Here is a 12,028-nt window from a genome sequence, read left to right as displayed (position 1 = left end):
ATCCTTGTGATCAACATTTTTGATTTGAGATATTCTTCTAATTGTAACAGTTCTTATTAAATGTCCAAGCACCAAAATTTATGTAGGAAAAACTACAAGGAAGTTGAAAAATCTGGCTCATTGAACATAAATCCTGTATTTTTCAAAAGAAAAGGAAGACACCTTTGGTGGCTCATTGTGAGGAATTCTCACACAAATCTGAAGAACTACAATGTGGTGCCATAGATGTACAAATGAAAAATATCAGTAGAGATGGGGATAAAATACTGATTCAGAAAGATAAGTGTTAGATTCACAGATTAAATAGTTTGGTTCCTACAGGGTTAAACATTTCTTTAGATTGGAAAGTGTTTTTCTTAAAAAAAAAAAAAAATAATAATAATCTTAATTTGCTTTATAAGGGACTCTTATTTTGAAAGCACTATGGCTGAGAAGATCTTTGTTCTATTCAGGCTCCTGTCATTCTTCAGAAGTTTGGTATTGCACAGTGTCTTTTTAAACTCTCTGGCCATTTTGACTGAGTTTTGTAGCAAAATACAACAAAACTGCACTGCAAAAGTAAGTTGGTGGCAACTTTGTGAAAAAACTAAGTAGTTTTCAGCTAGTCCTATGATAAATTACTCACTCATATAAACATTTTTTACAGGGCAATATAAGACTGTCATTATAAACTGGCAGATAAAAAACAGTAAGTATACAATGCAGAAGGAATTATGATTTAGACAATGAATGAGCCTTCAAAGTAGGCAAGTCAAGGCTCCAGATGAAGCAGTGAAATGGAACATCTGAACAGCTAGATAAGTACCTGCTGGTGTTATTTAAGATGCCATTTTTTGCACTATTGTCTATTTATGTGATGAAATAACCGAGATTGGAACTATGTCTACATGGTTGGCTATGGCTGAGTCTCCTTTAAAGGACTCCAACTTGTGTCTCTTGGGCTCCACAGCCTCCGTGCCCCTATGCTTAGGATGACCGCCATTCTGGTGCCCAGAAAGGAAAATTGCCCCAAACAACAGTCGTCCCGCCTGTTCTTCAGCCCTAGAAAGCAAAGGGGAGACTAAGCCGGCTGCTCCCGCCCCCCTTCATGTATTGCATGGCACATAGCACAAGGATGCTCTTCGGGCACCCATCCAGTGCAAACCTGGCATGAATTTGGGTCAAAAGAGCAAGAGGAATCCAACCCTGCCAGTTTTGAGGCAAAACGAGGTGATTTGAAGCTTCTGAAGAACTTTGAAAAAATTTTGGGAAATCCAAGATGGCCACCGCGGCAGTGTTTTGGTGCCAAAAAAGCCTCAAAAACAGTAAAACAAATAAAAAGTGATTTTAGAGGAGGAGGATCATAAGGGAACATGCAACAACCTTCAAAAACACCATCTGAAGACACCCTCCCCCTCCCCCCCGATTTTCCTCATAGGTTGAAACAGCCTTATTCACTGTAACCTGTGCTGGCACTGTGCTGCAGCCTACCTCAGCTCCAAAGGTAGCTGGATCTGGGGGAAGAAATCACAGCCTCAGACAGAATGTCCTTCCAGTGCTTAATCTTTGAGCTGCCAGTCTGACCAGTGTCTGACTGAGCCTCCAACCCCTGCAGACTGTGGATGCGCAAAATTGGGGGGGAAGCAAAATGCAGCCGGCACCCTGTTACACCCTACTAAGCCCTCTACAGATGCCTAATGACCTGCACTCAAACCTCTGCAAGCAGCAGGTGAGCAATGTTACTAGGGAATGGCCCCAAGCTCCAAAAATGTTTCTGTAGGCTAACAGGTACCAGAAAGGATTGGCCTGTCAGCTGAAGACCTCAGTCTGCTTCTCCTCCACACAGGCAGAGCTAGACCTTCGACTAGGAGACCTTAGCATTGAAAGATGAAGAAAATACACGAAAAAATGGCCAAAAATAAAGTAGTAAGCAGAGCAGATCAGAAATACTCCTTCTGGCTTGCATGCAAAAGGAAAAAAAAAACTGTACAGGCAGCAGAGCCCTCTGTGAAGTAATAATAACAATAACAGTTTATATACTGCAGGACCATGAAGTTCTATGTAGTTTACAAGGATTAAGAATGCTACAAATTGAGTAGAACTAACAAAGTTAGAAATTAGTGACTAACAGTTCTAGAGATCAGTTGTTGTGGGAAATATTGTGCAGATCAGCTACCTAAGTACTTCAGGAACTGATATGTTTTTAGGTGTCTCCTAAATTCCCCATAGTTATAAGTAATTGTTCCAGATCTTTACCGCATAATACTGGAAGATTGGGCATCCAAATATGGCCAAGTGTTCCAATCATAGCCCTGACTGGAATCCAACAGACCATCTGTTCAAGACTTGAAGACTGCATGCAACAGACAATCCCTACATATGAGAGAACTGCAACTATTCTGCCAGAAAGAATAAGAAAAAAAAATCCCACTATCTTGTTGTGTAATGCTGCTGGACATTTATTCTAAATGACTCATATTTATTACTGCAGCAAGAGATGAACTTCACCAGTATTGAAGAGAAATATAAAAACCTATGCATAGACCCATGTTGCCTTATTTTTACCTACTTTTTTATTACTACCACCATTGTTTTACATTGGAAGTACAGAGTATACTGTATAGATCAGTGAAATAAATTCCTACTTTAATGCATTTGGGATTGTATTTTTTTTTAAGATGACAATATATGTAAAACTTAAAATGGTAGGTTTAAAAAAACAGCTGAAAGTAAAAACAATTTAACATGTTCCTTAAAAACTAAAGCATAAGAGGAAAGCTTGGAATGATAGACAAGTATATATCCTTGCAGCTTTTAACATGAGTGCAGAAAGCTAATCAACTTCCTCTTTACAAAGCAATTTGTGTTAAACCACCTGTTCTATAAACCAGTGACTATAAATTAAAACAAGCACTATATAGTTGAAAGTAATAGCTGCTTTTGGTCAAAATTGTGCTAGAAATCACTGTTCAAAATAAAACATATCAAACCCCAAAGGACATATACCTAATGAAATGAGTAAAACAGTGATAAGTACAAGGCAACATGAATGAACACAAGTCAGATTGATTATGGTACCCACATCAAACTGAGAGGCAAGGTTTAGTAAACCAATACTGCACTGTTTGCTATCCAAGCATTAAATTACCTCCACATCTGTTTCACTGTCTGTGAACTGGTATTGCTATAATGTTATAAGAGACAACAAAATCATTGGATAGTTATATTGCTCAGAGTAGTATACACATTATGCCGAGCCCCTACACCACAAACACACACACACAAAGACTTTAAAAAGAAAACAGATTCCATACACATTTGCCAATATAATGATAAAAGCACAAATAGATTTTGTGCTACCAAGAACCAATTTAGTGAATAATTTAGTCACCAATTATTAAGATACACTCTTTACTGTATATCATTATTCAGCAGACATGCATTTTAAGTCTGTTAAAATGCTCTTACTGCATAGTGACTCCATTATCTGAGACCTCAGCAAGGTCCATGGCCTATACAAATATTACTTAAGTACACTGAGTTCTGACATTTTATACTAATGGATGAACATATTCTGACGACAAGATTTTTTTTTATTTAAAAAAAAAAAAAAAGCATACAGCCAAATAAACTTACACACATTTTATGGAAAGATACTAGCTTTATGGGAAATACTAATAAAACAGTGGTCTCAAACTCAAACCCTTTGCAGGGCCACATTTTGGATTTGTAGGTACTTGGAGGGCCTCTGAAAAAAATAGTTAGTGTCTTGTTAAAGAAATGACAATTTTGCATGAGGTAAAACTCGTTCTATTTTATAAAAATCTTTCCTTTTGGCTAAGTCTTTAATAATAATATTGTAATTTATAGCTAGAGACATATGATCAAGAAACTGTTTTACTTTTGTGATTATGATAAATATATTTAGGGCCTCAAAATAGTACCTGGTGGGCCACGAGTTTGAGACATTATTTTTGACTTGTAATGGATACATTCTATAGACCACAAGATTGAACAGGCTTACAAAGTTGGGTTATGCCATCTGATGGCAATAGGATTAACAGTTCTTCCAAAATTCAGAACGAAGTATAGAGTTTGAGCATTTGCAGAATTTGGTGTATGCAGGGGTCTCCTCAGCAGAGTTAATTCCATAGCTCAATAACAAATGCATCTTTTGTGGAGGTAGGAGAATTGTGTGCCTGATCAATTCTGATAAGGTCCACTGGGGGATCCTGATATGAAGATGTACAAATGGGAGTCATGTGAATCATCGATGCTATAAGACTAACAAGGCGTTAACATCTGGATAGAGGGAGTGCATGGTGGTATTTAGATTTTAGCAAAGCCTTTGACAGTGTTCCACACAGGCATCTAATAAATAAACTGAGTGACCTCGTGATGGGCTCCAAAGTGATGGACTGGCTCAAGAACTGGTTGAGTGGAAGGCGACAGAGGGTAGTGGTCATTGGAGATCTCTCTGAGGAAAGGGATATTACCAGTGGTGCCAAAGCAATCGAATTCCACTGAAACAGAAGAAAAGAGAAGAAGGGGCATAGGGAGCTTCCCGGCAACAAACTATATTGTGTTCTGCTCTGTAACGTATCATAAAAGAGCAATGATTAATAAACATTTAACAATTTAACACTGAATAACAAATTATGTATGAGTAGCTAGGAATCAACCTAAGTGCAACTACTCATAGTAGGAGTCATAACCCCCCCTCCCAAAGAAGAAAGGAAATAGGAGCTCTCATGTCCGTGTAAGTTTTGTCTCTGCTAAATCTTAGATACAGGAGAAAAGAACTTGAGATGGACACAGGGAACGTCTGAGGCAGGAATCAGGCAAACCAAAGACTTTAACAGGGTGGGGTATATAGAATCCTATGTCTTCTATCTAAAAAAACATTAGCAAGGTAAGATCCAAGAGGGAAGCAACCGGCAGGGACTCACATGGAGCCCGAGATAGGCCCTTCAGAACTACATTGAGCTCCCAAGACAGGAACGCCCCCCTCAAAAAACAAGTGACATCTGGATGAGACGCCAATGATTGCATGTTGCTCCGGACCCTAAAACACTAAAGACCGGCTACTTGGAACCTTGAGAGATGAAACCACTACGTCCTTTTCAAGACCTGCCTGCAAAATGCTAGAATCATTGGGATAGGAGCCTTCTCAGGCTCCACCTGTTCCTTTGTGCACCTGGAAAGCCTTCCAGGTCTTTGCATAAGTTACAAACATCGCAGGCTTCTTCATACCAAGGAGAGTCATAACAACTTCCGAGTAGCCCTTCCAAATCAAGGCTTTGTGTTCAAGTGCCACGCCACAAGACAAAAGTGCTCTGGATTCTCCATGGGAACTGGGCCCTGACTGAAAAGCCCCAGATGAACCGGCAGCTTGAGACACCTTCCTCTTTGCTAGTACCTGTAACTGCCAAATCTGTCTGGACCCCTGAAAGGGCCTCCGAGAAGAGTAACCAGAGGAAAATTGACAGGATCTCCCCTAGAAACACGAAAACTGTCTCTGCCGACCCCAGCAGAACGACGGCTCCTGCTGTCCGGGAAGGATTTGTTTATGCTTTTTAAAATTTGGTATCCTGCAATTTAATACAAATCAATGTGGTTTACAAAACACAATAAAATCAGTTAAAACAAGAAAAGAACGCCATTATCAATAGGAAAGACCTAATCTAAATATTGAAGAGAGAAAAAAAAACAAATCTCTTTTTGTTGTGGTCTCATGAATATAAAGAAACATGATGGCAGATAAAGGCCAAATGGCCCATCTATCTGCCCATTCGCAGTAACCATTATCTTTTTTGGTCTCTGAGAGAACCCACGTGCCTATCACAGGACCTCTTGAATTCAGACACAGTCTCTGTCTCTACCACTTCTTCCAGGAGACTGTTCCTTGCATTTGCCACCCTTTCTGTAAAAAAGTATTTCCTCTGATTACTCCAGAGCCTATCACCTCTTAACTTCATCCTATGTCCTCTCATTCCAGAGCTTCCTTTCAATTGAAAGATTCGACACATGTGCATTTACGCCATGTAGGTATTTAAACGTCTCTATCATATCTCCCCTTTCCCGCCTTTCCTCTAAAGTTTACATATTGAAATCTTTAAGTCTGTCCCTATATGCCTTATGATGAAGACCACGCACCATTTTAGTAGCCTTCCTCTGGACTGACTCCATCCTTTTTATATCTTTTTGAAGATGCGGTCTCTAGAATTGTACACAATATTCTAAATGAGGTCTCACCAGAGTCTTATATAGGGGCATCAATACCTCCTTTTTCCTACTGGCCATACCTCTTTCTATGCATCCTAGCATGCTTCTAGATTCACCATCACTTTTTCAACCTGTTTGGCTACTTTAAGATCATTACATACCATCACACCCAAGTTCCACTCTTCTGGTGTGCACAAAGGTTCTTCACCCCCTAAACTTACCGTTCCTTCGGGTTTTTGCATGACCTTGCATTTCTTAGCATTAAATTTTAGCTGCCAAATTTCAGACCATTCATAGTAACATAGTAGATGATGGCAGATAAAGACCCAAATGGTCCATCCAGTCTGCCCAACCTGATTCAATTTCAACTTTTTAAATTTATTCTTCTTAGCTATTTCTGGGCAAGAATCCAAAGCTCTAACCGGTACTGTGCTTGGGTTCCAACTGCTGAAATCTCCGTTAAAACCTACTCCAGCCCATCTACCCCCTCCCAGCCCATCCTCCCCCAAACATCTATATACAGACAAAGACCATGCAAGTCTACCCAGTACTGGCCTTGGTTCAATATTTAAGAGAGAGAGAGAGTTAGAGGGAAAGAGTTAGAGGGAAGCAAAGCAAGAACAGAAAAGCGCATGAGGGGAAGAAGAAGCAGGAGGCTACAGGGGGAATCGGTGAGAGTTAACTCTGCCCACCCCCGAAGCTCCCCCTTAAAAGGGGCGGGGCCCACGAGTGAAGTTAACTCAGAGCTTGGACAGGCAAACAAGAGAAAGGAAGCAGCAGGAGAGAGAGAAAGAATTAGAGGGAAGCAAAGCAAGAACAGAAAAGTGCACGAGGGGAAGAAGAGGCAGGAGACTACAGGGGGGAATCGGTGCGAGTTAGCTCCGCCCACCCCCGATGTCAACCACCAAAGCTCAGTGAGAAGCGACACTAAAGGAGAGCAGAAAGACACCACAGCAGGTGCAGAGGACACAGCCAGGCAGACACAGAGAACAGCCACAGCAGACCAGCAAGCAGGCAGCAATGGAAGCAGCAGACAGAAGCAAGATGTTGAGCTATCCAGTTTTCTATACTGTCTGCCATATGTATGACTACCTCCCCTCTGGGAGGCGGACTTACGTATTCGCTCGATGTGGAGAACTGGAGAGCCTGAAGAAACAAGTCAGACTCCTGGAGGGAAGAATACTGGAACTGGAGGCACTTCAAGCAATGGAGGAGGAAGACAGAGAAACATCGAACATCGAGACTGAGGACACAACAAACACCAAGACAGAGGACACCATTGAGGAAGAAGTCCGAGAGCTGGAGAAGTTCATAGAGGAGGCATACAGGGAGGCTGTGGAAAATCACCAGCAACAGTGGAAATGACGAAAAACACCTACAGAGAATGTGGACCATCCGACAGACAACCACCATGAAAAAATGGATGACACAGCAGCGAGAATGAAGGATACGGACCTACAGCAGGAGATGGACTTACATCAGGGACACGGACCTGCGTCTGGAGAATCAAGAGAAGATAGAGAGGACAGCAATCGTCGTGGGGGACTCCATCATCAGACAAGTTGACAGCCACAAAGCGGGAGGAAGACTGGATCAGCTGGTGACCTGCCTACCGGGAGCCAAGGTAGAAGACATAGTGAGCTGCATCGACAGGATCATCGACAGTGTGGAAGAAGAAGATACGGCGGTGGTGATCCATGTGGGGACGAACAACGTGAGTAACAGGAACTACAAAATGGAAGTACTGAAGGACCAGTTCTGGATGCTAGGAAGGAAGCTGAAGACCAGAACGCAGAGGATACCATTCTCAGAGATCCTGCCGGTACCCAGGGCAAATGAGAAGAGACAGATGGAGCTGCAAGCAATCAATGTGTGGATGCGGCGCTGGTGTGAGGTAGAAGGATTTCACTTCGTGCGCAACTGGACGGCGTTCTGAGGGAAGAGCAAGCTATACAGGAAGGACGGACTTCACTTCAGCAGAAACGGAACGAGGCTACTTGCATGCAACATCAAGAGAGAAGTTGAGAAGTTTTTAAACTAGGAAGAAGGGGAAAGCCGGCAGTCGACCGAGAGAGTCAATGGTTCGGGAACCGATATACCCGGAGGATACCATGCAGGAAGATAGAGGAGAAGATTCACCAGAAGATACCTTGCAGGAAATTATAGTGGAAGGCCCACCGGATCATAAGAACATAAGAAGTTGCCTCCGCTGAGGCAAACCAGAGGTCCATCTTGCCCAGCGATCCGCTCCCATGGCGGCCCATCAGGCCTATTGCCTGAGCAGTGGTCCCTGATTAATTTTATAACTTGCCTCTATTCCTATCCCTATAACCTACCTCTACTCCTATCCCTATAACCTACCTCTACTCCTATCTATACCCCTCAATCCTTTTGCCTCCAGGTACCTATCCAAACCTTCTTTGAAGCCCTGTAGCGTGCTCCTGCCTATCACAGCCTCCGGAAGTGCGTTCCATGTATCCACCACCCTCTGGGTGAAAAAGAACTTCCTGGTGTTTGTTCTAAACCTTTCCCCTTTCAATTTCTCTGAGTGCCCCCTTGTACTTGTGGTTCCCCATAATTTGCAAGACAGATTGAAAGGGACACAAGAGGGAAGGAAATGCAAGAAAGGAATGGATCGTAAACTCAAGTGTATGTACACGAACGCAAGGAGCCTAAGGAATAAGATGGGTGAATTAGAAGCTATGGCACAAAAAGATAACGTTGACATCATCGGCATCACAGACACATGGTGGACTGAGGAAAACGTCTGGGACACTATGCTACCAGGATACAAACTATACCGCAGAGACAGAGTGGCTCAAAAAGCTGGGGGCATTGCCATATATGTCAAAGAGGGAATTGAATCTACTTGAGAGAACACACCACAACTGACAGATAAGTTAGAGTCTCTATGGATCAAAATTCCAGGAACAAATGGACTGGAAACGAAGAATGGCATCTACTACCGACCCCCAGGACAGCCGAAGAAATTGATGGGGAAATGACAGACGAGATTAAGCGCAACTGCAAGGGAGGCAACGTACTTATCATGGGTGACTTCAATTATCCGGGGATAAACTGAACCTAGGCACCTCCGGCTGCGCTAGGGAGACCACATTCCTGGATACTGTAAGCGGATTGCTTCCTGGAACAACTCAAGGAAAATACGAGAGGAAATGCAATTCTGGACTTAATTCTAAATGGACTACGAGGACCGGCACAACATGTAGAAGTGGAAGGGACGCTGGGAAGCAGCGATCACAATATGATCCGCTTCAATCTAGATGCAGGTGAGAAACATCAGTCCAAAACGACGGCCACGGTGCTGAACTTCCGAAAAGTGAATTACGAAGGGATGAGACTCATGGTGGAGAAGAAGATTAAGAAGAGGATAAGCATTGTAAAAACGCTAGAGCAAGCTTGGTCCCTTTTTAAGGACACAGTCACCGAGGCAGATTCAGAAAGGGGTGCAAAAAGAGTCGAACAAAAGACCCGGCATGGATAACTAAAATAGTTAAGGAAGCGATAGGCAATAAGAAAAATTAATTCAGAAAATGGAAAAAGGACAAAACTGAGGGGAACTGGAATGAGCACAGGAAGTATCAAAAAGAATGTCACCGTGTGGTTCGAAAAGCCAAAAGAGAGTATGAAGAGAGACTAGCCAGGGAACCACGAAATTTCAAACCATTCTTTAGATATGTTAAAGGGAAGCAGCCGGCTAGGGAGGAGGTAGAGCCGCTGGATGACGGAGAAAGGAAGGGAGTGGTGAAGGAGGAGAAAAAAGTGGAAAGACTAAACACGTTCTTTTCGTCTGTATTTACAAACGAAGACACAACCAGCATACCGGAACCTGAGCAATTTTTCAATGGAGATCAAGCAGAAAAATTAACATCCATGGAAGTGAGCCTTGAAGATGTGCGCAGGCAGATAGAAAAACTAAAAACTGACAAATCCCCGGGTCCGGATAGAATCCATCCAAGGGTTCTGAAGGAATTAAAGGAGGAGATAGCGGAACTATTGCGGCAAATTTGCAACCTATCCCTGAAAACAGGCGTGATCCCAGAGGATTGGAAGATAGCCAATGTTACCCCATTTTTAAAAAGGGATCAAGAGGTGACCCGGGAAACTACAGACCAGTGAGTCTGACCTCGGTTCAGGGGAAAATGGCGGAAGCACTGATAAAAGAAAGCATCAATGAACATTTTGAAAGAAACGAACTTCTGATAACCAGCCAACATGGTTTCTGCAAGGGGAGATCGTGCCTAACTAACTTATTGCACTTTCTTGAAGGAATTAACAAACGGATGGACAGAGGAGACCCCATAGACATCATATACCTGGATTTCCAAAAAGCCTTTGACAAGGTGCCTCATGAACGTCTACTCAGGAAACTGAAGAACCATGGAGTGGATGGAGACATACATAGATGGATCAGAAACTGGTAGGCAGGTAGGAAACAGAGGGTAGGGGTGAAGGGCCACTACTCGGACTGGAGGAGGGTCACGAGTGGTGTTCCGCAGGGCTCAGTGCTCGGGCCGCTGTTATTTAATATATTCATAAATGATCTAGAAACAGGGACGAAGTGTGAGATAATAAAATTCGTGGACAACACTAAACTATTTAGTGGAGCTCGGACTAAGGAGGACTGCGAAGAATTGCAGAGAGACTTGAACAAACTAGGGGAATGGGCGACGATATGACAGATGAAGTTCAACGTTGAAAAATGTAAAGTATTACATGTGGGAAGCAGAAACCCGAGTTATAACTATACAATGGGAGGGATGTTATTGAATGAGAGTACCCAAGAAAGGGACTTGGGGGTAATGGTGGACATGACAATGAAGCCGATGGCACAGTGCGCAGCGGCTGCTAAGCAGGCAAATAGAATACTAGGCATAATTAAGAAGGGTATTACAAGCAGAACAAAAGAAGTTATCCTGCCGTTGTATCGGGTGATGGTGCGTCCGCATCTGGAGTACTGCGTCCAATATTGGTCGCCGTACCTTAAGAAGAACATGGCGTTACTCAAAAGGGTTCAGAGGAGAGTGACGTGTCTGGTAAAAGGGATGGAAAACCTTTTATACGCTGAGAGATTTGAGAAACTGGGTCTCTTTTCCCTGGAGAAGAGGAGACTTAGAGGGGATATGATAGAAACTTACAAGATCATGAAGGACATAGAGAGAGTAGAGAAGGACCGATTCTTCAAACTTTCAAAGAATAAAAGAACAAGAGGGCATTCGGAAAAGTTGAAAGGGGACAGATTCAAAACAAATGCCAGGAAGTTCTTCTTTACCCAACGTGTGGTGGACACCTAGAATGCGCTTCCAGAGCACGTAATAGGGCAGAGCATGGTACTGGGGTTTAAGAAAGGATTGGACAACTTCCTGCTGGAAAAGGGGATAGAGGGGTATAGATAGAGGATTACTGCACAGGTCCTAGACTGTTGGGCCGCCGCGTGCGCAGACTGCTGGGCACGCAGAGGCATTGCTTATGTTCTTATGTATATATACCACTCTTCAACATCTTTATAAACGATCTGGACATTGGTACGACGAGCGAGGTAATTAAATTTACGGAAGATATGAAATTATTCAGCGTAGTGAAGACACAGGGGGATTGCGAAGATCTGCAATGGGACATAATCAAGCTCGAGAAATGGGCATCAACATGGCAAATGAGGTTCAATGTGGATAAGTGCAAAGTGATGCATGTTGGGAACAAAAATCTAATGCACGAATACAGGATGTCCGGGGCAGTACTTGAAGAGACCTCCCAGGAAAGGGACTTGGGAGTTCTGATCGACAAGTCCATGAAGCCATCTGCA

General features: G+C 42.8%; 1 protein-coding gene across 4 annotated transcripts in view; it reads right to left on the bottom strand.

Moving 5' to 3' along the window:
* The window catches only part of DOCK9 (dedicator of cytokinesis 9), a 1,074,749-nt gene that overhangs the window by 64,533 nt on the left and 998,188 nt on the right, over positions 1–12,028 (bottom strand). The window lies entirely within an intron of this gene.

The sequence above is a fragment of the Geotrypetes seraphini genome, chromosome 6 (genome assembly GCF_902459505.1).
Source record: "Geotrypetes seraphini chromosome 6, aGeoSer1.1, whole genome shotgun sequence".
NCBI classification, from domain to species: Eukaryota; Metazoa; Chordata; class Amphibia; order Gymnophiona; family Dermophiidae; genus Geotrypetes; species Geotrypetes seraphini.
This window is presented reverse-complemented; position numbering and strand designations above follow the sequence as displayed.